General features: G+C 43.6%; 1 protein-coding gene across 2 annotated transcripts in view; it reads right to left on the bottom strand.

Moving 5' to 3' along the window:
• The window catches only part of large1 (LARGE xylosyl- and glucuronyltransferase 1), a 199182-nt gene extending 171657 nt beyond the window's left edge, over nt 1–27525 (bottom strand). Inside the window, exon 1 of one of the 2 annotated variants that reach the window (XM_079493719.1) lies at nt 27182–27525. The gene's annotated coding sequence lies outside the window, so the exon portion shown is untranslated. Of the gene's footprint in view, nt 1–27177 lie in introns of both variants that reach the window. The other variant, XM_079493720.1, reaches the window with a different exon arrangement.
• Between the last annotated feature and the right edge of the window lie 448 nt (nt 27526–27973).

Consider the following 27973-nt stretch of genomic DNA (forward strand, 5'->3'; position numbering starts at 1 on the left):
CGACTATCACGGTAACACGATTAATTAGGACAGGCGCTCGTTCACGTTCCTCTAAAAAAAAAAGTCTGCAGTGACACGGTGCATTACTCCGTGGAGGTCAACGTTTTGGTCCCGTCCGATAAACTACAGAAAAGACTCCTAAATTTAGCCGTCCGACCTAAGATCCAATATGACAACCGACACTTTGGAGACTCGAGTTTGAAGCCTAGTTATGCAAGTGTAATGTACATTAGGGACACACCACTAGAATCATCCCCTCCCACACCCCTTTGCCTTGGAAAGAAATCTTCTCTCTCGGCGAGAGGAGAACGGTGACACCGTGCCAGATGATGGTTTATTAAGCTTGTCACTTCTGGTTTGATCCCAGATTGCCCTTCACGTTGAGCTATGGCGCCGTCTCTTAAGTCTCCTTTGAAGAGGGAAGCGTGAAGGACGGGACTCTGCCCTCTCCACCGTCAACCTATATCCACATAGCCGTGGGGGCGGCGGCTGCAAAGGACATAAAGTGGGGGCGGGGCCACTTGCTTTCAGTCAACCCTCCAACTCTGGGAGCTCGGCAGCCAGAGGAGGCGATAAGCGTCGCGCTTGGTGCAACTAAGTTGTGCATATTACTGCCAGACAGTAAAATGCATCTATCTCTTCACACAGAGAAAATATGATTCTTGCAGTAAATGGTTATTTTGTTTCACAAAGAGCCATCGCCTACTAAAGAACCATTTTCTTTACTGAGGAATGTTCCTCATAGGGTTTAAGATAACCTTTTTTTTTCTGGTTCCTCAAATGACTTTTTTTTTTGATGGTTCTTTGAGGTACCTTAACCTATTTTGGGCGGGAACCCCTTTTGGTGTTAGCATTATGTTATGCTTTAGCAGGGCCGGATCTACCATATGGGCACTTTGGGCACGTGCCCAGGGGCCCTTGGGCACCAGGGGCCCCTCAAAAAAAAAGAAAAAAAGATTTATTTATTTTTAGCTCCACAGAAAATGTCCCTGCTAATCCGAATGAAATAAATGGTGTCTAAAAAGATTAGTGTTTTATTGTTGGTGAGAAGGGCAGCTGAAAAGTGCAATTGTGTGTAAAGCAGCAACAATGCGCTAGATTGGCTGTCACTCTGGGGGGGTAGGCGACCGGAAATAGACCAATATAACGGCATAAAACTGCCCCAAAACGGCTTCAAAACAGCAAAAGAATGTGCGCGCGCGTGAAGGGGGGGCCCTTCGAGCTTCAGTGCCCAGGGGCCTTCAGGTGTTAATCCGGCCCTGTGCTTTAGCTATTGAAAAATAGCAGATCTACAAGCTCGTAGCGCGCCACTTGTAGGTCTGCTATTTTTGAAAAATCGTAAAAATGCGGCACAAATCTTTGAATATATATTCTTTCAGAGCGAACGTTTTTTTTATTTTGACGTCAGGCCTAAATGGGTTAACCACTTCAACTCTAGCATTTCCATTCCAATATGTAACTTGTCCCTGTGTTTAAATTACAAAACAATGTATAATTATTGTACCCATCATGACAGCCGACAGTGATGTTTTTGAACTACCAAAAAAAACAGTGATGAAATGGAAAGTAACACCAGAATACAAGAGTCCTAGACTAACGATTACCGACGTTTTGACCGATATATTGTCAGAAAATTAAAAGTTTCCAAATCAATTTGAAAAACTTTGAAAACTTTAGAACATTTTAAGCAAAAAGCTAGCAACTGAATATAAATACACATAATGCTTACATTGATAAATTCAAAGGATTAAATCATATGAGTCATCTCTGTCAGGCAGATAGCCTACCTAATATCTCCATATTTCAACTTTTTATGTTTTTTTCATAAATGAATGCCCTAAAAGAACGGTTTTGGACAAGGTTTCCACTCAACAAAGATGATATATAGCCTATATATGGTTCTGTATCAGCATATCAGTGAGCATGAGCAAATTCCATTCCAATTGGCAACCCGGCCTGGCAGGGATATGCATGCGCCTGTTGCGCACTGCAGCAAAACAGGTGAACACAATTCTTCAACAACGGAACTTGCGACTGTGTCGCGCACCAAATACGGGCTCAAACAATGTCAAACTGTCATGATTCTAAAGCTGCTGAAAGAAGGAAGGAAGGAAGGAAGGAAGGAAGAGATTTGGTGTAGAAGGAAAAAGGAGGAGGATCAAGTATAGACCCCTGAGGGACACTACAATGAAGTATGTAGGATTTAAGTGGTTACGGTTGCTTTAACCCATTTTGACCCGAGATCAGATTCTAAAGATGTCTTCTACATCCTGACAGTTTTCTGAAAAAGCTATGTTTCCATGTCAGTCGTTCTTGGATTTTTCAAAAATAGCAGACCTACAAGCTCGTGCTTGTATATCTGCTATTTTTCAATAGCTAAAGCATAACGACTGTGGCTCAAGAGGTAGAGCAGGTCGTCCAATGATCCATGGGTCGGCGGTTGGAATCCCGGCTCCTCCTGTCTACATGTCGAAGTGTCCTTGGGCAAGACACTGAACCCCAAATTGCTCCCGATGTGCTGGTTGGTACCTTGCATGGCTTCCACCGCAATCGGTGTATGAATGTGTGTGTGAATGGGTGAATGTAATGCACAATCTATGTAAAGCACGCTATATAAATGCACCATTTACCATTCATAACGTAATGCTAACACCAAAAGGGGTTCCCGCCCAAAATGGGAACCATTCCAAGAGCAGTTGGCACCGTTATATTTCTATGTGGGGCCCGAGAAGAGACAGAGGCACCAACGCAAAAAGAAGAGCCTGCCACCGGTATGTCTCCAGGGGCCTAGTGGAGAGGAGCATCTCACTCTCTTTACATGATAATCAAGCATGGCCTTCGGGGTCACGAGAGTAGACAATTATCCTGACATCAGTACAAAGTGTACTCTGGACTAAATGGGTCCCGAGTTAGGCTGGGGGGGAGGGGGGACGGGACAGAAGCATATTGATTGTGCAGGGGGAGTTACCTTCCATTTCATTATGTTACCTAAGCTGTGCACTCATTGACATTCTGTTGAGGTATAGGTATTAAGACTCCTGGGTCGCCATGCGTATGAGACTCCTCTCCTCTGTTCTCATATGTTCAAAAATGTCACTCACAATGCCCGTCACTCACAATCGTCACTCAATATGTCACACTCAATATGTCACACTCAATATGTCTCACAATCCCTATATACGGAAATGTCCCCATATATGGTCACGCATTGTGATATCACGTAAATGGTAAATGGTGCATTTATTTAGCACCTTTATCCAAGGCACTTTACATAGATTGTGCATATATATACACATGTGCATATACATTCACCCATTCACACACACACACACATTCATACACCGGTGGCGGCGGAAACCATGCAAGGCACCAACCAGCACATCTGGAGCAATTAGGGGTTCAGTGTCTTGCTCAAGGACACTTCGACACCAACTCTGGGGGAGCCCGGGTTCGAACTGGCAACCTTGCGGTTACCATCCAGCCACTCTACCCCTGAGCCACCGCCGCCCCGGCCCCACGTCTAGTCACGTCTCCAAGACACGCTATATATGGCCATGAACCCTTGTCCATACCCGTTTTCATCGTCTGGGTGCCGAGCAGAATCTGCAACCTCGAGAGCGGCGCCGTTGTGTCATAGTAAATGCGACCTGCTGTCGCAATTAAGCCCATATATGGAGATCCCTGATGTCATCAATATTAGTATACTGTATGTTCAGAACAGCAGCCGGCGAAAACTAGAGTTCGCAACGGTCCCGAAAAGTAAGGCCCGGCCCTACCTGGGCCCTCATCAAACCCTGCACAGTCAAAACACTGCCCCCGCTGCCACCCTTAGATCTCCATAGGTAGTGCTGTCGCCACACAGCTAGAAGGTCCTGTGTTCGATTCCCGCTGGGGACGCTGTGGGCACTGGAGGCGTGTTCCCTCCTCTGCGTCATCAGTGCCCGTACCCGAGGTGGGGTTGGCGAAAGGGCCTTTCTGTGTGGAGTTTGCATGTTCTCCCCGTGTCCCCTATAGGGTAGGGTACCCTCACAAGAAAACATGCAGTAATCCTGGTCTCTAAACTGCCTGATGGAGGGGAAAGGAACTGGTCGGAATAACGTGTTCCTTCCACGCGCTACGTCCGGCCAGGGAAATTCCCCCCTGTCAGGTGAAAAGAAGCAGCTTGGACTCCTCATGCATGGGTGGCATGAGGTCAGTCCGCTGCCCCCCCCCCCCGGGTTGGCAGAGGAAGTGTAGCGCCCAGGATTACATTAGATAATTGGCACTGGGTGAAAAAACTGGGTTGCAAAATCGTGGGATCAAAAATATTTAAAAAAAAAACATCTCCATAAATGGAGCTGCCCTGTTCTGACATTCCATATCTTGATCTGACCTCATCACACCCTGTACAATCAAGACACACTCCATATATGGCCAGTGCATGCGACCTCGCCCTTTAGGGCTTCTCGCCCTCAGGCGTCTTACTGGTTACCATCGTGAGCATGTAGATCGGCATGTATGTATATATGTATGTACGTATGTATGTATGTATGTATGTATGTACGCATGCATGCATGCATGTATGTAATATGTATGTATGTATGTATGTATGCATGTATGTATTTGGTTAAAATGGGTAAGGTTTTAAAAAAGGCAAAAGCATGCTCTGTTGCACTGGCCTAAAAGTGGGTTCTTTAAAAGTGCTTCAACTTCTGAGAATGTGTTTGGTTCATTAGCCACCAGATGGCATACCCTATAAGTATGTATGTATGTATGTATGTATGTATGTATGTATGTATGTATTTATTTAAAAGGGGGGCTTTTTTGTAAAATCCCAGCCTACAATACCTTCATATATTTAAAATCCAAAGTAAGGTTACCAGTGAAGGGCAACCTGCCTATTCACTGGGGACTATGTAGTACGCACTGTATGTACGTATGCACGTATGCATGTATGTGTATGTATGGGTGGTCCCTTATTGGCTGTTGATGGTGACGTAACGAAGGACAAGGTACGCTTCAAGGTAGGCATAAGGTCAATAAATATGAATATAATGAATATAAATGATGTTGGGGGGGTATTGGAACCAGAGCCAGACCCAAGAATCTATAGCATCTGCAGCAATATTTGGATGTGGTAGAGCAGGTGTTCTCAACGTTTTTGGCCGGGGACCCCCGGAAATGCTTTGGCAATGTCTCGGGACCCCCGCCCCGCCCCCTCCCGACCCCCAATATAAATTGACTGCTACAATAACCTTAAACCATTTTGGGCGGGAACCCCTTTTGGTGTTTTAAGCATTGTTATAATTTAGCTATTTAAAAATAGCAGATCTACAAGCTCATAGCGCGCCACCGAGTGGCGCGCTACGAGCTTGTAGGTCTGCTATTTTTTTTAAATCGTGAAAAAAAAAATTAAAAAACAAAATCTTATTATTTTTTTTTTTTTGAAAATAATTTGGGGACCCCCTAAAATAATTTGGCGACCCCCCCGAGGGGTCGCGACCCACGGGTTGAGAACCCCTGTGGTAGAGGAGGGGTTAAAAAAAAAATGTATGTTCTTTTTTTCCCCCTGCTAAGTGATAATGTCTACCAAGTTTCAGGTGATCTCTCAAGTGGTAATAAGGTTTCACTTTTTTTACCTAAAGCCATTCTCGCTTACCGCCCAAGATAGAAAGGCAACCGAGGTCACAACAGCCCATCATAGTGTCTTAATTAACGAGGAGGAAGAATAATGTAGGCTACATATTAGCGACCCGCACCCAGGAACATGGGTAATGACATACTATATGATGGCATGCTAACTGTATGTCATCCTCCTATGAAACAGAAAGCAATTAAGCCACAGGTTTTTTTACCGGAACTATTTTCCCCCTAGCTGGCTATAACATAAAGGCGACTCATTAATATGAGATATGGGGAGTGATGTTCTATTCGCAATGGAGACCAAAGCCCTGTTCACACTTACAAAGAAATTGCCTGCGCCCCCCCTTGAAGGCAAGGCGCTCCTCTGTCACTAATTCAAAAACAAGCCCCCGCTGCTTCTGCACTTGTGCAGCACCCCGAAAAGCCCCAAAACAATATGGTTTAAAACACACACACACAAACAGACAGGCAATTCCAGACGTTCCCTAGTTACATAAACGCTATACTTAATTGACCGAAGTCCCCCAGGCTCTATACTAGAGCTATATAGATACTATAATATTATAGTATGAGGTCACATATTATGTGACCTCATGGAGACCTGAGGCTGACTCTACATACAACTATCTTCAAATCTACCATCTACATTTCTGAAAAAATGTATGTTGCTATATCACTGGTGCTCAAACTTTTCCATGTCAAGGACGGCCAAATTGTATGCATTTGACCCCAGAAGCAAAGAGTTTAGTTAAAATGTTACGCTTAAAAGTATACAAATATCTGCACGTCATGATTTTTCTAAAAATGGCAGATCAACAAGACGCGCTATGAACTTTTATATCAATTTTTGAACAGCCAAAATGACACAAATGCTTTCCCGTTCTTAACTCTTTGAGAGTTTCAAGGATTTCTATATAGTTTTTAGACTTCTCTATGGCAGAATGGCGTTTTTGAATGATTTATTGAAAATTCTCTGCTGTGAATGTGTGACAACGAAAGACCTTCAGAGAAAGCTTGGCTTGTCTGCTTCCAGGAAAAAAATGAACTGAGTTGATAAAATGTTTAGTTGTGGTGTTGGAAGCCATTTAAAAGAGCCTGCATTTACACTGGGTAGTGTTTCTAGGACAACAAAAAAAGTTATGACCGGTTGAAGTTTTATTTTCTAAATAACTTTTTTTCTGCTGGGCGTACATAGCCATGCAATATCTCATTTTAAAGGGTGAGTTGTCTAGTTCAATTAAAATAAAATAAAAAGTTTCTCACATGTACCACTGTAGATATTTTGCCATCTATAAATAGCATGGTCAGTCATGATCAATCTGACCTATCCAGCTAAAAGTCCCCCTAGCTCTGAAATGGAACATCATATAAACTCAATTCTTTTTTGGGGTAAAATTAGACATTCTAACGCACATTTTGATATATACCATGTTTACATAGTCTTACCAGTACCGTGTCTATTCATGCATGTATCTCAAAAACCTGTTGTGAAGAAACAGTTTTGATAAAAAACTCATCCAAGGACATTGTTTTGATATGACTTTGTGCCCATGATATGTATCAAAATATAGACTTGAATGTATACTGTATTATAACAAAAAAATTGGGTTCTTACCATCTACCGTTACAGAGTAAATCACAGTTGAAACTCGCTTAGTCAAACCATAAACCTCAGACTAGTGAACAAAATAGCCATGACAGGTCTAACTCATTGTAAAAGCTTGTCTTTTATTTTTTATGACTACTAACATAATACAATTATAATAAATATTACAGAAAATAAATAGGCCTACATACAAAACAGTTGTCCCCAAACTCCCCAGTGTCCCCAAACCACTGCATTCCAGTTGTTCTTGACGGTGTGTGTGTGTAGGCTAAATTTAAAAAAAAAAAAAACTGAAATGAATGAATGCATCCGGTTCAGTGTCGGAGAACTCCATCGCAGTCTTGACTCTTCGTCTTCATCATCATCATCATCATCATCATCATCCTCCTCCTCCTCCTCCGATGCCAGTTCTAAATATATAAAAATAAACATTTAGCTGTAGTCAGCCCGGCCAATAGCCAGTTGGGGGGGGGGGGGGGGACGTAGGCTATCTGACATCATCGTCATCATCATCATCACACGGAGACACACTAAACAATGTACAATCATGATTGTATACAATATACAATGAATGCAATTATCATGCAAACTCAGACGTCAATGAAACGTCATACAGATCTTATATAATACGCTACTGTTAGCTTCACTCCCCGTCCCCCCTCCGATCCTTGTAGCAACGTCATCATAACCACGCGTTGCTTCAGTAAACGATGCATGTTTGTTCTCCGTCTTTGTAGACAGTAAATAAAAGGAGCGAACATTACTCTAAAGATCAGATCGCCTATAAGGCACGCTACAATATAAAATACTTGTACTGCCATGCGTGCATGCCTGCTACGATACATTTGTACTGCACAAACCAACCGATCGACACCAACCCCCCCCTCCAGCCCTTAGCCAGCACCAATGCACCGACCAACACCATTAGCCAGCACCTTCGGTGCTGGCTAATGGCTGGGGGCCATCGTGGTGAGTCATTCTGGCGTCATGATCTGACTAGTAGTAGTAATTATCCAAGCATCTATTTGTAGCGATCATCTTATGATTTCTGATCACTATAGAAGGGCATTTTCTACAATAAGATTACCTCAAAACATTCCGGGTTGATCGTCTTCTTCAATGGTTTCCCGGTATAGCTCATCGGACGACGATGGGGAGACAATGAAAAAAGGAGGGAGGGAGCAGCGAGTCTCGCTGTAAGCACTGGACCAGGGCTACTCCGCCTGGAGAAGGCGACTGGGACGCGTATGGATCAATACTACTACCACAAAACTCGCTCAAATAAATAGTACTGCTTTCAACTTTTTCTGCTAGAAAATCGCTCGGGCGAGACGGCAAACAGGCAAAACAATGAAAACTATGAAGACTCCCTCTGCCCCCACTGTTTACAGGGGGTGGGACCAGCTTCCAATGGCAACACGTACACGTGTGTCACGTGACACGGGTTTTCTGGGTAATGTAGTTGGAATATAAGCTCAGGAATTTAAACAGCGCTTCGGAGCATATTAATATGTTTAGATTCATCAAAAACTGTGAAGACGCCAATTGGCGTCATTGATCATTTACGGAATTCTGATGAAGACGCCAATTGGCGTCTTTCATCTTCTAAGGGTTAATGGGTTAACAGCAATGGCAATGGCAGAATTCTTACCCCTTAGTTTCATGTGGCTAATTATCTCTCGCCATTTTGACTTACGCAGATGCCTGAAGAAGGCTGAAAGGCCGAAACGTTGCTATGACTCTTTAAAATAAAGTTCAGGAACCAGCAAGTGTGCAGGCGGTGTGCGGCTCTCTCCTCCTTCCTCGTAACGTTGACTTACGCATAACACACAGCATGATCTTTCATTCATGTAAATCTTGCCCTATATTGTATCCAAACAGCAGCAACGACCTGCGCCTCGTTGTCGTAGACCTTTACAGGTGGGGTTCGAAGCAATTAATCAAGCCACACTCTGCTCAGCTGGAGGCGAGAGAAAATAAATATCTGTGTCCTGAAACATTTGTCTTCAGGGTGGCATTCTTTGTTGCCAAAAAAAAGAAAGAATAAAAAGGAAAACAAAAAACACCATTCAAGCTCCTATAGTTTTAGCCCAGATAATGAATTAACCCATTTTGACCTGAGATCAGATTCTAAAAAAATGTCTTCTACATCCCGACAGTTTTCTGAAAAAGCTATGTTTCTATGGGCCGATTCATACTCCTATTTTACCGCTGTTTCGGCGCTGTAGTGCCGAAATGATTTTGGCTCGTCAGAAATTTTCAGTAGCACCGAAGAGCCGACTTTAGTATGAATCGCGCCTTAGTCAGTGGTGCTCAACCTTTTTCATGTCAAGGACCCCCAGAATTATCTCTATTGGGCCACGGACCCTCATCTCAAAATATGTAGTTCCAGGGACCCCCCAGAAGCCAATATTTTAAATAAAAATGTTCGCTCTGAAATATATATTCAAAGATTTGGGCCACATTTTCACGATTTTTCAAAAATAGCAGACCTACAAGCTCGTAGCGCGCCACCTGTAGATCTGCTATTTTTCAATAGCTAAAGCATAACATAAAGCTAACACCAAAAGGGGTTCCCGCCCAAAATGGGTTAAAACACAAAGCCTTTTTGTCAATCTCTAAATCAAAGATTGTGAGTCTTGGCTCAGAGCATCTGCCACAAACTCCCATGCTGAGTTGGATGCAGGAATCGCTCATTACTGCTGACGTGCACCTTTCTGAAAACAGAATAATTGAGAATTTAAGAGTTTATTAATCTTGCAGATGTGGGCAAGTTTCCCTTGGGGGTAGCCATATATCTTGTATGATAAAACTTGTCTTGCACTTGACAAACCAGACTAATAAATTGCAACCCCCCTTTACGACTGTGAAGGTAGACTACATTCAACTAGGCTCCCTCTTGCCTCGCAAGTCTTCACTTTGCGTGTCCCGTTTCTGTTTAAAAAGATACCAGTGTTTTGTGTTCCCCCCCACATCCCTACGACGTGATCCATCATCTTCAGAATCAGAACGTGGTTGCATAAAACATACAAAACAATGCGCACAACAATACGACTAAAAAAGACAAATCACACTGCATTAAAGCAGATATGTGTTTCCCTGCTTGCTGACTAGTACCATGCCGCATAGTCGCCATATTACACCCCTGTATCTTCATGCTGTGACAAGTTTCACAATAGGTAATACGGGGAAGTGCGTTAGCCTTTGTGGCTGCCGTATCTGTGCCCCCACCCCGGCTCACTTCAGGGGCCCGCTCCCGTTTCGTGTGGGGGTATTTCGTGCGGGACAAAAGGACAGTGTGATTCTTCTAAACACAGAGGGCGTTAATCCTTTGTTATTGAAATCCTTGGCTCACACTAGCAAGTTATAGAGGAAGATTAGTTTAAAGAAATTGCTTGCAGCTCAGATAAATACTGCGAGTCAGCCATTTTAGGGCCCCCAATAATATGCATATACAGTGTTTTAAGATCAAGTGTATCTGTGAAAGATAACAAGAATATTAACTGTATGCACCTATAAAGCACTTGTATAACTCAATGTTTCTCAACCTGGGGGTCTGGCCCACCCTTGGGGGGGGGGGGGGGGGCCGCAAGAGGGTAAAATCAAGGTGTGAGGTCTGTTTGAAGGTAGTCCAATCATACAGGTGGCCAGGCTTTTATTTCCGTTTGCTACGGCTCAAGAAATGAAAGCCTGCAGGGGAAATGTGAGACATTTCCTGGTCCAGGAGTGGGAGTGAACTACAGTGCAGAGGGGCGTCGCTCTCAATATAGTGACGTGAGTTTCTTCCACTGTTTTCTACCATGGAGGGGAGGGGCGGAGGGTGTCATCGGTGACCAATATTTCTCCAGCGCTTGAAAAATAGCAGATCTACAAGCTCATAGCGCTACGAGCTTGTGTCTGCTATTTTTGAAAAATCGTGAAAATGTGGCCCAAATGTTTGAATATATTCTTTCAGAGCGAACGTTTTTAACTCAAAATCTTTGCTTCTGGGGGGGGGGGGGGGGGGGGGGGGGTGGCCCTGGAACTACATATTTTCAGATGGGGGTCGGCGACCAAATACATATATTTTTGGGGGTCCTTGACATGAAATATTGAGAACCACGGATATAGAAACATGAGGTTTTTCAGAAAAATTATTTAGAAGACATTTAGAGCTGCTTAGTGGCCGACAGTATAAGACTGTGGTTGTATAGAGCGTCGCAGTCCCGGCCCCTACCATGGACCAGGAAATGAATCCCACTGCATTTTTCCCATAGACATTTCTTAGTCAAGTATTTATTTAAAGACGGTTACGCCACGGACAAAGCCAACTCGAGTCATGACAACACAAACAATATTTTGGCCCAAACAAATAATTACAAAGAAGAAAAACAACAAAAAGTGTTGTAACCTGCCGTTTTTTTCTTCTTTCTAATTATTTGTTGTCATGATTTGTCACGACTCGAGTTGGCTTTGTCCGCGGCGTAAACGTCTTTAAATAAATACTTTCTGAAATGTCTATGAGGAAAATGAACAGAGAATCATTTCCTGGTCCATGGTAGGGGGCGAGACTGCAACGCTCTATACTGGTCAGCTCCCAGGTTTTAATGTGTGTGTGTGTGTGTGTGTGTGTGTGTGTGTGTGTGTGTGTGTGTGTGTGTGTGATGCCCGAACCACCTCAGCTGACTCCTTTCCAGGCGAAGGAGCAGCGGTTCTACTCAGAGTCTCTCTCGCGTGACTGAACTTCTCACCCTATCACTAAGGGAGATGCCAGCCACCCGTTGAAGAAAACTAATTTGGGCCGCTTGTTACTTTCGGCGAAGACATTTCCTATACAGTGAAAACAGGAGTGGGCCTAGTATAGAGACTCCAGCCTAAGTATAGGGTTTTAAGCAGTTAATAAACCACGTGTTTTAATCCAGCTTCTTCTAAAATATGAGATTAGAGGAATTAAACATGACTTTCACTTCTCAAAGAAGAAAAAGAAAAGAATGTTATGGGAATGTTTAGTTGACTAAAATGTATTTAGGCGGTATGTATTGATGCCGTCGTAATGGCTGATTTTAAACATGCTGAAAATAGCTATTTTCAGCTATTTTCAGAAAATAGCTATTTTCAGCATGCAACCAAGTGTAAACTGACTTGTACTGGATCTCTTGTCCACTAGTCCCTTCCTAACATTTTAGTCTAGTTTGTATTTGTTATCAATATATTTAGTCTTAGTTTTAGTCACCATAGCTTTAGTTTCCATTCAGTTTGTCAGTGAAGAAAGGTAGTCGACGAACATTTTTCATCTTAGTTTTAGTCGACGAAATCAACACTGGATACAAGACTATGGCCAGTATGATGTGTGTCTTAAGTACCAGGTCTTATTACTTAACTTAAGACCTGGAGGCGTGATCAATGCCATTTGGCTATTCTGAGTGGCCAAACAGCATTGACCACACCTCCAGGTCTTAAGTTAAGTCATAAGACCTGGTACTTAAGACACGCATAATACTGCCCATTAGCTTTTCAGCCCTGAAGTGACATTTGTTTGTGAAAAAACAAATATGTTTTGTTAAATGGTTAACACTAGGATGTCTGAAAAAAATGCACTACTAATATGACGGCTAACGGTCAGGCTGACCGGTGTTTTTCGTGCTATTTGATTGGCCATTGTCTCCCCCACTGTCTAATGATCTTCACACCTCTCTCTGCACCCGTTGACGGCTTGCCATTGTCTTCTAAATGTTACATTCCAACGAATTCAAGGCAGCAGTTTCAACTAGACAGGACAACTCAAAGTTATTTTTTATTTCAGTTTACCAAACTATAATTATAGTGACGGTGTGAGCGCTATATTGAATACCCTTGCGCAGCAAACACTGTCCGACTTTGTATTGAGCCAATACAATAGGCTACCACACGTTATTGCCAGAGTCAGGCACATTGCTCAGACAAAATACGACATTAGTTATATATTGTCATTTTATATAGAGGGGGAAACATCGATGTAATTAATATATATTTGATTGATTGTGCCAAAAAAAGGAAAGAGCTGTGCGTGCGTGCGTGCAAATCAGAAAAGTTTAGGCTACAGACAAAGGAGTTGGGAGTTTGGGAGCGGCTAGCCTTCTATATAATGCTGCGCACATATTAGCCTATATATATTTTAAAAATACCCAGCATAATTTTTGGGAAGGCTAAGCCTGGCCTAGCCTTACATACCCGCCGCCTATGATCGATGTAATTTATATATATTTGATTTATTGTGCCAGCAGAAAGGTCCGTAGCAGCAGCACGGTTTATATATACACCATAGGATAGATCAAGTCATGTGACGCATCACCGCCACAAATAGTGCTACAGCGTTATCTAAAATGCACTTCCGCATACCTCACCGTCAGTTACTTGGATATTTTCTCCCTCTCCACGAGAGAGGGAGAGAGAGAGAGGGAGAGAGAAAAAAAGAGAGCCGTGATGCGTGGAAATCAGTTCCACTGGTCGCGTGCAGAAAAGTTTACAAAGAAGGACGGACAGAACTGTTCTTCTGACTGACAAAACATTTAGAAGTTCGGGACGTCTATCGGGTTGGACTGATTTCAAACACTGTCATTTTTATTTGGCATCGCGCTGATTCGCGCTGATGTACAACTTTGTATTGAGACAATAAAGACATTTCAGGCCTACATGGTAATATTCGTTCAAAAACTATAGCCTACGGTACTAAATAAATGTAGGATGTAGCATTTATTCATATTATACACAAGTCATTTCATTGAAAACAGCCTTTGACTAGGAAAGAGGTCCACAGCTCAGGGTATATTGAAAACGGCCTGGGAAAAAAAAAATCGCATCGGCAAACACACCATATTTCACCATATTTTTGATGCGCTGATATATGAAATGAATATGCGCGACATAGTCACAATGCTATAAACTTTATTATTCCAACATAATTATGCTAAAGATGGCGTGTATAGTCAACATGTATTTATATCTATTGAGCTATGCGCTTGGTGGAAACAATACCACACACCATATTTCTTTTTCCGTTTCGAGAAATAAAGTCAGACATCGTTATTTCTGCAAACCGCATATAACAAATATAACATCTAAAACAACATTTAGTTTATGTAAGTTTGTAATGTAAGTTTGCCTACATGTGGAAGTAGTTGGAATGCAAATTACACATTAGCTTGAACAATGCCCGTCTCCAGCCGGGAGGAAGGTGTGAACAGCACTGCTTGTGGGGGAGAAAGGGTGAGGGCTCTAAGAGCGGTCCCACGGACCGAAAAAGAGCAGACATTTTAGTAGAATTATGTCTAAAATCATATTTCCAAAACGTTTCAGATGAAAAAAAAAACAGAGATGGTTTGAATCGAACATTTAGAAAAAGTCATGCAAGGGGAACTTTCTCAGGACTTCATGGGCAAAGAAAATCCACTTCAAAATTTCAAAATCGGTCAGCCTGACCGCTCCGACGCGCTAGTGTTAAAGGACAATGTTCTGATAGTAATCATTGCTTTAGTGTGTCTGTTCGGTAACGAGAGTCTCCCAAAACTTATCAATCCAATGTGTGGCCCCTCACTCACTTTATCATGGGCCCCTCCCTGGACAAATATTCTGGCATATGATTTCACAAGGAGGAGGAGGAGGAAAGGCTGGAATTCTATCAGATCTGTACTGAGGATGCAGGATGGCATGGTACTGGTGCACAGACACTGGCAGGGCGGTCAATCATGGCCCATCTGTTATGGAAATAACCCACATTCTGGCAACCTGTATGCATTATTCTCATTTCAAACTGCCAATCAACAGGCTGTGGACAGCCCGGTCTGTTCCCACTGTCCAACTGTCACTGCAGAACACCCACAACCTGCGAGCAAATTAAAAAAAAAACATGGAATATTCATATCTTTTTCATTTAATCCATTTTGGACTGAGGTCGATTAAAAAACATTTTTGAGAAAAACCCATGTTTCTATGTCAGTGGTGCTGAACCTTTTTCATGTAAAGGACCCCCAGAATTATCTCTATTGGGCCACGGACCCCCACCTCAAAATATGTAGTTCCAGGGACCCCGCCAGAAGCCAATATTTTAGTTTAAAATGTTCGCTCTGAAATATATATTTCAAAGATTTGCGCCACACTTTCACGACTTTTCAAAAAATAGCAGACCTACAAGCTCGTAGCGCGCCACTCGGTGGCGCGCTACGAGCTTGTAGATCTGCTATTTTCCAATAGATAAAGCATGACATAATGCTTGAAACACCAAAAGGGGTTCCCACCCAAAATGGGTTAAAGAGAATTAATTTGCTGCGACAGGGGGGGGGGGAACACAGCAAAATGGACAAAAGCAGTAGGCCAACCACCGAAAGGCATCACCCACCGCCGGCCTCATTTGACGCGTTGAGCTATGGGTCCCACTTGTACATGCTCCGTGCTGCACACCAGCATATTCAATTTGCATTCAATCAAGGAACACGCGATTAATACATCACCCTTGACCACAGGCAAATGGTCCTACAGCACAGGCATCAATTTGATTCTATGATACCGCCATCATGCCTCACCGGGATGTTTCAATCATCAATCTAACTGGGTTATGGAAGAAAACCCGGGCCTCTTGAAGCCCCACAATAGCTCCTGCTAACACATTCTGGGCGGGAACCCCTTTTGGTGTTTTAACTAAGCATAAGCCTATCTCACAGAACTTCCCCGCCCCCCTTAATACGCCCCCCTTTCGGGGTTAGTGGTGACAGCGTGACGTCACTCCATAGACGCTACATGTTAACAGAGGTAATTTAAGAAGTCTACAACTTTTGTTTTCTCAAGGTAAGGTTTGTTCTATCTGTTCGACCTGATTTACCATCTTGTTTGCTTCATAATAATATTGGTCTGTCACATTTTTACATTAGAAAATGTACTTAGATTCTCCAGAGAAAAAAACGTGTAAATGCTAATGTTAATGACACCACTATTTACCGGAAGTGGGCGTGGAAAGCGGGCTGTGAGATAGGCCTATTATGTTATACTTTAGCTATTGAAAAATAGCAGATCTACAAGCTCATAGCGCGCCACCGAGTGGCGCGCTACGAGCTTGTAGGTCTGCTATTTTTTGAAAAATCGTGAAAATGCGGCGCACATCTTTGAATATATATATTCTTTCAGAAGACTTTTCGACGTCGGGCCTAAATGGGCTAATGTAGTGGCACATCATGCGCATCGCTGTAACATTACCGCTGCATCTATCATGAGAATCTCCTTGGTGGCCCGTCGTGGTCCCCAAAGGGAGGGGGGGGGGGGGGGGGGGGGCTGGGAACAGCAGAGGAGATCAGCTGCATCACTGAGGCATTGGACAAGCGCGTGAACGACGAGTTCCTTCCCTCTGCTCCGTGTGACACTGTTGAGTTTCCCTTCGTAGTACTGGCACTGCGTTCAGCCGCCCGGGCCAGAGCAGAACCGAGTGCAACTGCAAAATGACACGGTCCACACACCGTCTAGTGAGCCCGACATCGGAAAAAATAAATAAAGTCTTCTAAATCCTCCAGTTTTATGAAATAAATATTTTCACGATTTTTCAAAAATAGCAGACCTACAAGCTCGTAGCGCGCCACTCGGTGGCGCGCTATGAGCTTGTAGATCTGCTATTTTTCAATAGCTAAAGTATAACATAATGTTTAAAACACCAAAAGGGGTTCCCGCCCAAAATGGGTTAAACTGTAGCCTATTTCCACGGATGAATACATTTTAAAATGTATTATGATTACCATTATGATCATTTATGATATACGTACGTTTTGCCATTTTGGATGCCGGGTTACATTTGATGCCCGTATCAAGGTACGTTAATAGACAGCAGGACCACGATCGCCAACAATCATGTAGTGTGGTACGATGTGTACTTCCGTAGGATACTTTAGCTTTTATAGGGACCAAACTGTCAGAAAATGATGGGGTTCAAATTTCCCCATCTATTTTGGGCCCAGCACGCCAGCCAATTCACACCTTAGTAGCCCGGAACTATTTCATCCATTTCATCCATGTGCCCATCATTTATAGCGCACGGACCACTTTTACCGGCGCACCGGCAGTTGCTGTGCATGTCTGTGTAGCAGCTAACAATAGCCACACCACTCTAGAGTCGATAGAACGGGAGACAAGAATAAATCTATCGCGACTAGCGACTGGACCGCGGAAGGCCGTCAAACCAGCCGATTCGACTGGTATCACCCCATATAATCGGCGAAATCATCTGTTATCAGCACGTTTGAATGGGGCCAGAATGTCCATACTGGCATCCTCACCACATAGCCTGGTCAAGGTTTCCCCCTGGTGGACGTGTCATTTTGGTGCATGATGGAACTAGGAGCTACTAATATATACTATTCTCTGTCTATCAGGACGTAACTCGAACGGCGCTGAGTCGGGTCTGGTGGCCTTCGCAACGCTCGGCACGGCGACTCGCTCGGCGGTGCCTCGCGTAGCTCATGGCCACCAGACACGACGCGCCTCCGTCAGGACATCAGTGATAATGACAATGCTACAATCGCAGATAATGACATACTGAACAGTGAGGATGCCAGTATGGACATTCTGGCCCCATTCAAACGTGCTGATAACGGATGATTTCGCCGATTATATGGGGTGATACCAGTCGAATGGGGTGGTCAAACACAGGATCTTTTTTCAGACGGGATGATTTAGATCGGGAGTTATGATCGTTTTAAGATTTTCGTTTTCGTCCGCTAAACAGGCAGGGAACATTTTCGATGACGTGTCACTTTTTGACACGTCATCGGATCGGGCAACAAGCGCTCCTAGGCTCTAGAGCGATGCGAACGGTTTTGTTATCATTAATCTCCGTCCTATTTATCAATCTCCGGCGTGGGCACTTGACCATGACCTTGAACTTGACGGAGAACTCCGCCTCCATGGGCCTCCATGGTGTTAATGTCCAATCTTCATAATATTAAGAGTTGTTTTGTAGGGTTTAAAATATTCTGAGTTGATTTCTCAGTCTTACACTTTTAAAGTGGCCAGAAGAATCTTTTCAGACTTTTGGTAGGGGTGTTTCCTCACCTCTGACCCCCGGACTGACCCCTGTACCTATCTCAGTAGGCTACTCATTACATTCCTTGCTCTGCTCCAAAACAATGCCAAACTAGAAAAAGTGCCCTTCTGGGCACAGGTCTCCACCAGGAGGAGTGTGAGATGTTTGGCAAAATGTTTAGGAGTAATATAAACATTTTGTTTGGGGTTTTGTGTGTGTGTGTGTGTGTGTGTGTGTGTGTGTGTGTGTGTGTGTGTGTGTGACGCGACTTGGCCTGTTGTAGCGCCACCATGAGGCTGATTTGAAAACTGTCAAGTGGCATTTCTTCCTCAGCCTAGTGGGAATTGGCATGCACAGTTTCACCGCAATCGGACACTGCCTTGAGGAGTTGTGGCGATTTGTACAAAACGGGTACAAAACGGGCTATGAGAAATCAGTCACATGATCACATGACTATGGAGAGCATGTGTACCGATTTGCGTCAAATTTGGATAAAATCTGAAGGAGTAATATTAGAAAATGTGTTTTACATATGGCGGCCTCCTGGTGGCGCTATAAAGAGCAGATGTGAAAAAATCCAGGCAAAGGTTTTTCCTTGGCCTCTAGGGAGTGTGCATACAAGGTTTTACACAGATTGGTGCAGTTATAGGTAAAAACACAAAATCGGCCAGTTATAGCGCCACCATGAGGCTGAGTTGAAAATATTCAAGTGGCATTTCTTCCCCTGCCTAGTGGTATTGTGCATGCAAAATTCCACGGAAATCACACGATGTGTTCATGATTTGCAGCATTTTGTTTGAAACGGAGCACTCCTGCGAACTTTGGAAGCCAATCTTAGCCAATCAGGATGGAGTCAATCAGACATGTTTCGTTGAATGGCTCTAGAGAGACTGTGTACCAATTTGCGTGATGTTTGAACAAAATCTGTAGGTGTACTGTCAAAACATTTGTTTTGCACAAAGTGGCCTCCTGGTGGCGCTATAACAGGCCAATGTGAAAACTTTGGGGCAGAGGTTCAGCTCTGGCATTCAGGGAGTGTATGTGCAGAGTATGGCTACGATCAAGCCAATGGTGCCAGAGATTAGCTGTTCACGGACGGACGGACGGAGTGCAAAACATACTCTCTCCCCATGCTTTCGGCCTGGTGGAGACAATTAGATCATAATTGAAGCATAAAGGTTTCACACCCATGTGAAGTGAGGGGCGCTAAATATATTAAAGTCACTACATAATATTATGTAGTGATGACCTTCTCATGTTGATTAGGTGATGTAAAACAAACGGTGCCAACACAAACATTAAACGCCATTAACAATGAAGAGACAATATGACGTAAATGACACATTATGACGTAAATTTTCCCTTCATTGTCAATGGCGTTTTACAAAACAAACATTGAACTAAAGACAAACATTAAACCTGTGTATAGGAGGGGCTAGCGCCCCTCAAAAATGAGTGGGGTCTAGGGGTACGGGATCGTTTTTGGCTCCATTCTTGCACCCATTTTTTGCAATTTGCCAACTGTTTTGAGAAATTAGTAGTATTCTCAGTAATACATTTTGTTGTTTGTGGTATTACTGCAGGGACTGCAATAATGAAGGTATTGCAACTTCTCACTTTGGGCACGCAGAATGACGTGTCCATCACACGCACGCACACACGCATTGCACTATAGTGTAATATGTCAGTTTGAGTTGTTAGTCAACAGTTTGACTATTACCTGGGCTTAAAAAACGCAAAAGGCATGTTGCACTCCTAAAAGAATGAACAGTGAACAAGCTATTCAAGCCATTTGCTTGTTGATGAATAAGATCTCACCTTGTCATGCATCTTAATCCTGGATAATGACAGATGTGGTAGTTAAGTGGATAGGTGGAGGTGGACTAGATAACTATAGTGGGCGGAGAAGGTCAGAGGGGTTAATAGAGCAGTGTCTCGCCTTCAGCTTGAGCTGATAAGTGTATTTGTGTGACAGCTACACTCGACCGCACAGGGCAGGGCCTTCTTCTGCCTTGTAAATCCAAAATTCAAAATGAGGCAGATTTGTTTATCCGACATTTGCCTTGCTAATTCCTCGATCCAGGGATGCAGGGTACTTCTCTATGCCCGACAGGACCTCCTCGATCCTCTACACACACATTTGCATTTCCAGCTACGATGCTTTGTCATCACATTCACCAACAGCCCCTGAAAATGTGCCCGTTTTCATCCGAAGGAAGAAAATGTCTAAACGGCTTGCGTTTAACGCATTTTGGGCGGGAACCCCTTTTGGTGTTTTAAACATTATGTTATAATTTAGCTATTGACAAATAGCAGATCTACAAGCTCATAGCGCGCCACCGAGTGGCGCGCTACGAGCTTGTAGGTCTGCTATTTTTGAAAAATCATGAAAATGTGCCTGAAATCTTTGAATATGTATTCTTTCAGAGCAAGTTTTTAACTCAAATCTTTGCAACTGAGAGGGTCCCTGGAACAACACATTTTCAGATGGGGGTCGGCGGCCAATGTCATATATATTTGGGGTTCCTTGACATGAATATGTTTGACAACGACTGACATAGAAAGATGGGTTTTTTAATAAAACTGACAAAAAAAAAAAGAATATTTTTTTTTATTTTAATTTCGACGTCAGGCCTAAATGGATTAAACATGCCCGCACAGTGGATCTCCGTTTGTCTGCTCCGTTGCTAAGACGTGTAATGACATTTAATGAGAGGGTCGTTCACGTGCGCACTGAGCCGTCTCGCCGTGTTAAAACACCAGTGTCACTGCACGGCCAAGTGGGGCTGTCATGATCGGCCCTGAAAACCACAGGACTGGTTAGAACAAGGCGACGCTTTGTCAGGTCAATGGAGGGGACGGCTGAAAGTGGACAATTAACCCATTCAGGCCTGACGTCGAAATTTTAAAAAAAAGTTTTCTAAATCATGACAATTTTCGGAAAGATTTGAGGCACATTAACGATTTAAAAAAAATAGCAGACCTACAAGTTCATAGCGCGCCACTCGGTGGCGCGCTATGAGCTTGTAGATCTGCTATTTTTCAATAGCTAAATTATAACAATGTTTAAAACACCAAAAGGGGTTCCCGCCCCAAAATGGGTTAATGGTTAATGTGGTTAAACGCTAACGTGACATGGATGCGTTCCAGGTCTCAATGGATTAATGCCTTGTGGCAAATGAGTGATTTGGCTTTTTCGGCCGACCGAGGGGAAAACAGCGATTGGTGTTTATGTCATGTGCATACCATATGATGAGTCAGAGAGTTTAGCACATTTAGAGTGGAGGATGATACTGCAATAAGCGGTTTTAACCACTTAAGTCACGTGTACATTGTTTACTGGGGTCCCCCCCCCCCCCGGGGGTCTTCTGTACTTTGGCCCCCTCCTTTTCTCCCTCTACACCAAATTGTGTCACCGGAAATAGTCAAGCTCACAACGCGTTTGCAATGCGAGCGAGTAGAATTGTAGATATTTCCGCCTATTATGACATTATGCCCAGAATGTAGACACTAAGGTTCATGTGCTTAACAGCTTTGTCTGTGTACCAGAGAGTAGTCAGACATGTGTATTGCTAGTTAAGACACGTAGGAAACAAAGAGACACAGGAGGCATACTGCAGTTAAACCATTTTGGATCAAGGGAGGGGGAGGGAGGGGGGGGGGGGGGGGGGGGGGGGGTCCTGTTGGTGGCCGACCCTGTTAGTTCACAGAATCATACCAATAAGAACCTAAAAAAAAGAAAAAGGTCTGGTTGTCTGAAGAAGAGAATTAGCTCAAAATGTCACTTGTGGATGTAATGTGCCGATAAATTTGCACTTAAGGGACCGACAAAGAGCTGACATTCTTTGGTGTTTGTATTGCCCTCATATATATATATATATATATATATATATATATATATATATATATATATGGTCCAGCACCTGCTTTAAATGTTATTTGGATGTGCTGTCAGTGACTACTAAGTGCCGTTTGTTGGCAGACAACTTCATTGGTCTGAAACCAGGTCCACCTATAATAAGTGTCAAATAAGTATTTGAAGGCATAGTATTTAACGTTGGCCTGTGTTTACGGCATACAAAACAATAAAAACACGTTTTACCCATGATTGCCCTTGAATACCAACAAAGTCGCCCTTTTACCAAATCTCAGCCTGGTATTCCTAAAGTAACCCATTATGCTTAAACGGTTCCTAATCCAATTCCTAAACTAAAGGTGGCCTTACACTAGCCGATTTTTTTCAATGTGAAATCTGATAGCACCACACACACTACAGGATAATCGGAGCGGGGCAGAGCAAATATCAAACATTCTTGATGTTGATCGGGCCGATCCCGATCGCGCTTTGAGCGGTCGGGCACCCCCGAGCGTCAAAAATGCCCGATTATCGGCTAGTGTAAGGCCACCTTACACCTCAGTAAAACTGTGCCAAAACCTATAACCCTATTCCTAAACTTAACTCCAGTAAAACTATGCCCAACCCTAAACGTATTTCTAACCTTATTCTCAGTAAAACAAAATGAAGAATACAAGAAGGTCGGCGTGAGGTCAGTGGAAACAAAACATGGGCGAGACGGTACCCGTTACCTTTGCCTCTATACCAGCCAGTTCTCAGCCACTGGAGTATTGTGGCGGTTTGGTAAACACAGAAGCACACTGCCCTCTTGCTGTGTTTTCACTCTTTGTTTTGGTAGCCCAAAAACAGCCCTGTCTACCAAAAACACCGAAATACAGTGAGAGGGCAGCGTATTTCTGTAAGTAAACACTGACTACACTACTCCAGTGGCTGATAACTGCTGGTATAGAGGGAAATTACACTGCATTTATTGATTTCATTATGTAGACACAGGGCAAAGTTACCTACTACTATGCGTTTAAGTTGACATATTGAAATCCTGTCTAAGTATGAGTTGTGTCCATTATTTTCTTTTCTAAAAATCATATAAACACATTATTGGGAATAAATAATTGTATCAATAATTGGTGGTATCTTAAGGTTTCACAGTAAATACGTAGAGCACATGGGTCAAATGTGCAGTAGCTGTTAATGTGCTGGATATGAATCGTTATAGCGATGTGTTCCGACCTCAAAAAGAGTTAAGCTTGAAGTCTGACATCCATCATGAATTAGCAATTTATCTCTGAAACAGGCATATCATATCTAGTCTACAATAGATTTAGCAAAAAAAAAGGGGGAAAAAAGAAGTTCTGAAGTGATCGATGCGTTAACAAACGAGAATATTAGTTGTAAATATAAAGAAAAGAAAATGAAATTGTCCTTTTTCTTTTACTCACTTAAGTCTAGCAAGTGTCTTTGGAAGGGTGGACGGACCCAAAATGATTGTCAGAGCAGAGGGCAGATGCTTTAATCCATTTTGACCTGAGATCAGATTCGAAAAATGTCTTTTACATCCTGACAGTTTTCTGAAAAAGCTATGTTTCTATGTCAGTCGTTCTTCGATTTTTTTCAAAAATAGCAGACCTACAAGCTTGTAGCGCGCCACTCGGTGGCGCGCTATGAGCTTGTAGATCTGCTATTTTTCAATAGCTAAAGCACAACATAATGCGAACGCCAAAAAGGGGGTCCCGCCCAGAATGGGTTAATCCCTGCAGGAGAGCAGGGCGAGGCTGGTTCAGTTCTATTTGCGTTCGGCGAGAAACCGGGAGGCCGTCCAACGCGGAGCCAGATGGCATGCCATGAACTGTCTGATCACACAGCTCAAAACATAAACAATTACTAATACTTTCAGCAGCAAGTATGATTCCCTCCTGCGGAATGTGCCAATCCCCGCTCTGGGCGAAGCAGAATGTCTCAGTGTGTCGGATGAAAAGCAGACTAGAGCATGCATTTTCTTCTAGAACAGTGCCAAGTGATATACTCGACCTTTTGAATATCAAGGACCACCAGTCGCGGATATGGTTCAGTTATCTACCCGAATAGAAACACTGTAAAACACTGTAAAACCCTGCATTTAACACTGAGGGCAGTATTATGCGTGTCTTAAGTACCAGGTCTTATGACCTAACTTAAGACCTGGAGGCGTGATCAATGCCATTTGGCTATTCTGAGTGGCCAAACAGCATTGACCAGGTCTTAAGTTAAGTCATAAGACCTGGTACTTAAGACACGCATAATACTGCCCTGAGAGTTCTAAACCTGTAAGGTTCCATTTGGACGCCCGGTGGTCCCCAGACTTGACGTGTGAGAAACAGTGTTCTAATGAATTGCATTTTTATAGCGCTTTTCCAAGTGCTCAAAGCGCTTTACAATGGTTCATTCATTCATACATTGGGAGGTGAAGCGGCGAACAGTCGACGCCAGCGTCCTCACTTCCCACATTCACACACCAATGGTGGCAAGCTCACACCGACCGACTCATTGGAGGCAATGTAGGGTTCAGTGTCTTGCCCAAGGACACTTCGACATGTGGACAGGAGGAGCCGGGATTCGAACCGCCGACCCAGGGATCATTGGACGACCTGCTCTACCTCCTGAGCCACAGCCGCCCTGACATCACAATCGTTACACGCTACACCAATGGTGCTTTTTTTGTGAATGGCTAAACCACTCACAACCATGTGCCATATTCATTCAAATGGTTCACTCCACCCTATCAGATTCATCTGGTCACATCAAGCCGGGGTTGTGAATCAAAGAAATGCATCCAATTCTAGAATGCCGAATGGCCAATAGATTTTTATGAAATGGGCGTAATAATGTGGTTACCTATAAATTGCTTCAGTGGGCTGGATCCAAGGGAAGCCGGTCTATAAAAGCAGCTGACCTTGCTCAATGGTGGTAACAGTCCCCATCTTCTAATTTCACCCTTCATGATGTTTACCAGTCCATCGCCACAATAAAACATTTAGGGAAGGGGCGATAAAGCAAGTCATTCAGTGGAGTTAATTGGGACTCATGTGATAGCATGATGTCCACTGCTGGGTTTACATTACACAAGCAGATTCATATCGGGGCCCTTAACGGCATTTCCTTTAAATAATAAAAGCCATACGCACAGAAGGCAATCCTGCAACGATAAAGCCTGCCATTCTGGCAATGTGTAAATTAAACCGATAGGCTCCTCCATTTATTATTCAAGGCAATCTCTGGCTGTGTAAGCCCCCAGTTGAATACTCAACATATTTTAACCCATTTAGACCTGAGCTCAATTCTACAAAATGTCTTCTAAATCATGACAGTTTTCTGGAAAAACCCTAAGTTTCTATGTCAGTGGTGCTCAACCTTTTTCATGTGAAGGACCTCCAGAATTATCTGTATTTGGCCGCCGACCCCCATCTGAAAATATGTAGTTCCAGCGACTTCCCCCGAAGCAAAGATTTAAGTTAAAAAAACGTTATATTCAAAGATTTCAGCCACATTTTCACGATTTTTCAAAAATAGCAGACCTACAAGCTCGTGAGTGGTGCGCTATGAGCTGTTAGATCTGCATTTTTTTCAATAGCTAAATTATAACATAATGTTTAAAACACCAAAAGGGGTTCCCGCCCAAAATGGGTTAAAAGAAAACTGATATTCAAAAAAGATATCCTCATGCCTGTGCAGACAGACCTTCAGTGATATTAACTCTAACAGTTGATGTGATGCTACTGGCTTGGAAAGGAGAGAGCGAGGCTTCCATACAAATCCTGATAATGCTCAGCACAGAGCCCCAGCAACCACTCTGAGCCCACACATTTCAATATGTCACGGCTAGACAAACTTATTTCAATACATCATTTTTTGTGGAATATGCAGCCCTGGCTGCCCAAACAGTCAATTTGACTAGGATAACGACAACTCCACACTCGCCCAGAGAGGCTTTTGCACAGTCGCAGGTCAAGGGGCTCTTTTGAGATTCTCAATGTTGGGGGCGCTCATACACTTTGATTCAAGACGAGTCAATGCCATCACTCGTTTATTGAGCAATCAACTGCCATAATGTTTAAAAGTGATTACGCTGTGATGACTGCATCATTTAGAAAATGAGGCTGTTCGATGCCCCGGCTTAACAGGGAAATCAATGAAGCAGCACACAGCCCACAGCACAGGGCTGTTTGTTTTGCTGTGCCTACTGTGAGGCTGCATACGTGTCCAGTGCCCACTAATCAATGACATACAGGCAAAATCTAAGGATATCAGACAGAAATAGGCAATCATGTCATGTCACCAAGTTATTGACTGACTGAGAATGTGAAACAAGACAGACATGCTGCAGCTTATGCGGCCATAAAGTAAAATAATGAATACTACATTCATAGAAATGAACTAATAAAGACAGCTTCATGGAATACCACACTGTTAATTCAAGTAATATTGTTAAAAGCATACATGTGTGATAGGCTTAGTGTTTCCAAGTCGCACACTAAAGGTTTGAAGTCAGTCACGTCAGTGGCGGTAGGCCAACGTCACGTCAACAAACAGGGGACAGACAGAGCAATAATGAAGTTCCATGTTGTCACAGCTTGCTTAAATTCGCTCACATCAGCCAGCATCAGGTGGAAAGAAGCTCCATTTTAAAGAGAGGGGGGGGGGGGGGTAAACTTCAATGCCGCTGCCGACAGTGAGATGTATAACGTGGTTACAGACAGACTACACTAACTCGGTCTGTAGGCTAACCCAAGGGAATTAACGGTGTGTTGTTTTTTGTCCCCATTCCCTCAACGTTTGGATGGTGGTCTGGTGACAAATGAGCGGCGACGCACTCTTCTCTGACTGAGCAAAAGGCCTGTCTAAATGGACATTTAGACAGCGCAAGGACTTTTTAAGGTTAGGCAATGGGGGTAAAAATAGACCATTCGTCACGCTCGGCGACCGATATAGACATTTTGGGGCTACGGGCAGCAAAGATACAACAGACATTGTTATGTTTATGTTCATTTTGTGTTTGATCTCGCAGTTTGTCATATGAATAAAACGCGTGGCAAAGCTCACTCACCTGATGCAGAAGAACGAAGGGGATGTAATAATCTCTGCCCGGTCTCTTAATCCTGACAGCGGACCAGGCACACTCAACGACACTCAAGAAAGCTCCGTCAGTGACTGTCACTAAATAGACTTTTCTTTCCAACAAAGACTGTGTACACCGATAATAATAATAATCAGACGGGAACACAAGACAGCACTTTTCTACGGGTCAGTCACGGTATATAGGTTGGCTGATTGTTCTTCTCGCGGAAAACCAGACAGTAGCCAGCGGCCGTCTACTTCTTCCACGGAGGAGTTTTGGGGGATTTATTCAAATGGTACTTATAGCTGTGACGGGGTCGCCACTCGCCACTTGGAAGCAAAGCAGCCTGGCCTCTCAACACCGTTAGCCCAGGCTAGCCTAACACCAATAGCGCCATACAAATGTGTGCATTGTTGTCATCGGGACCAGACGAGCCCGCATTAGAGAGGACTTCTCCCCGGGAAAAGGATGTGATCGTGTCGCCCCGCCGCCGCAGCGCCAGTTCAGTTCAGTCCCGGGGGGTCTCTGTGTTCTGTCATCAATAGCAGCGGCGTGTTTGGATCACTGTCACCAAGCTTCCAGCAGAGAGACACTCACACACACACGAACAGACCCGGCTAGATGCGGCAGGCGGGCAGGCTCCCTGGCAGGCAGCAGGGGATATAATGTCGACTCGTTGAGTTCCTCCCGACGCTCCGTTACATCAGATGTGGTTTCCATGTGTCCGGATGCGCATAAATCCGGCCGTAAACAAGCAATGCAGCATTCTTCAGGTCGGTC

This window comes from Electrona antarctica, assembly GCF_951216825.1.
Source record: "Electrona antarctica genome assembly, chromosome: 23".
NCBI classification, from domain to species: Eukaryota; Metazoa; Chordata; class Actinopteri; order Myctophiformes; family Myctophidae; genus Electrona; species Electrona antarctica.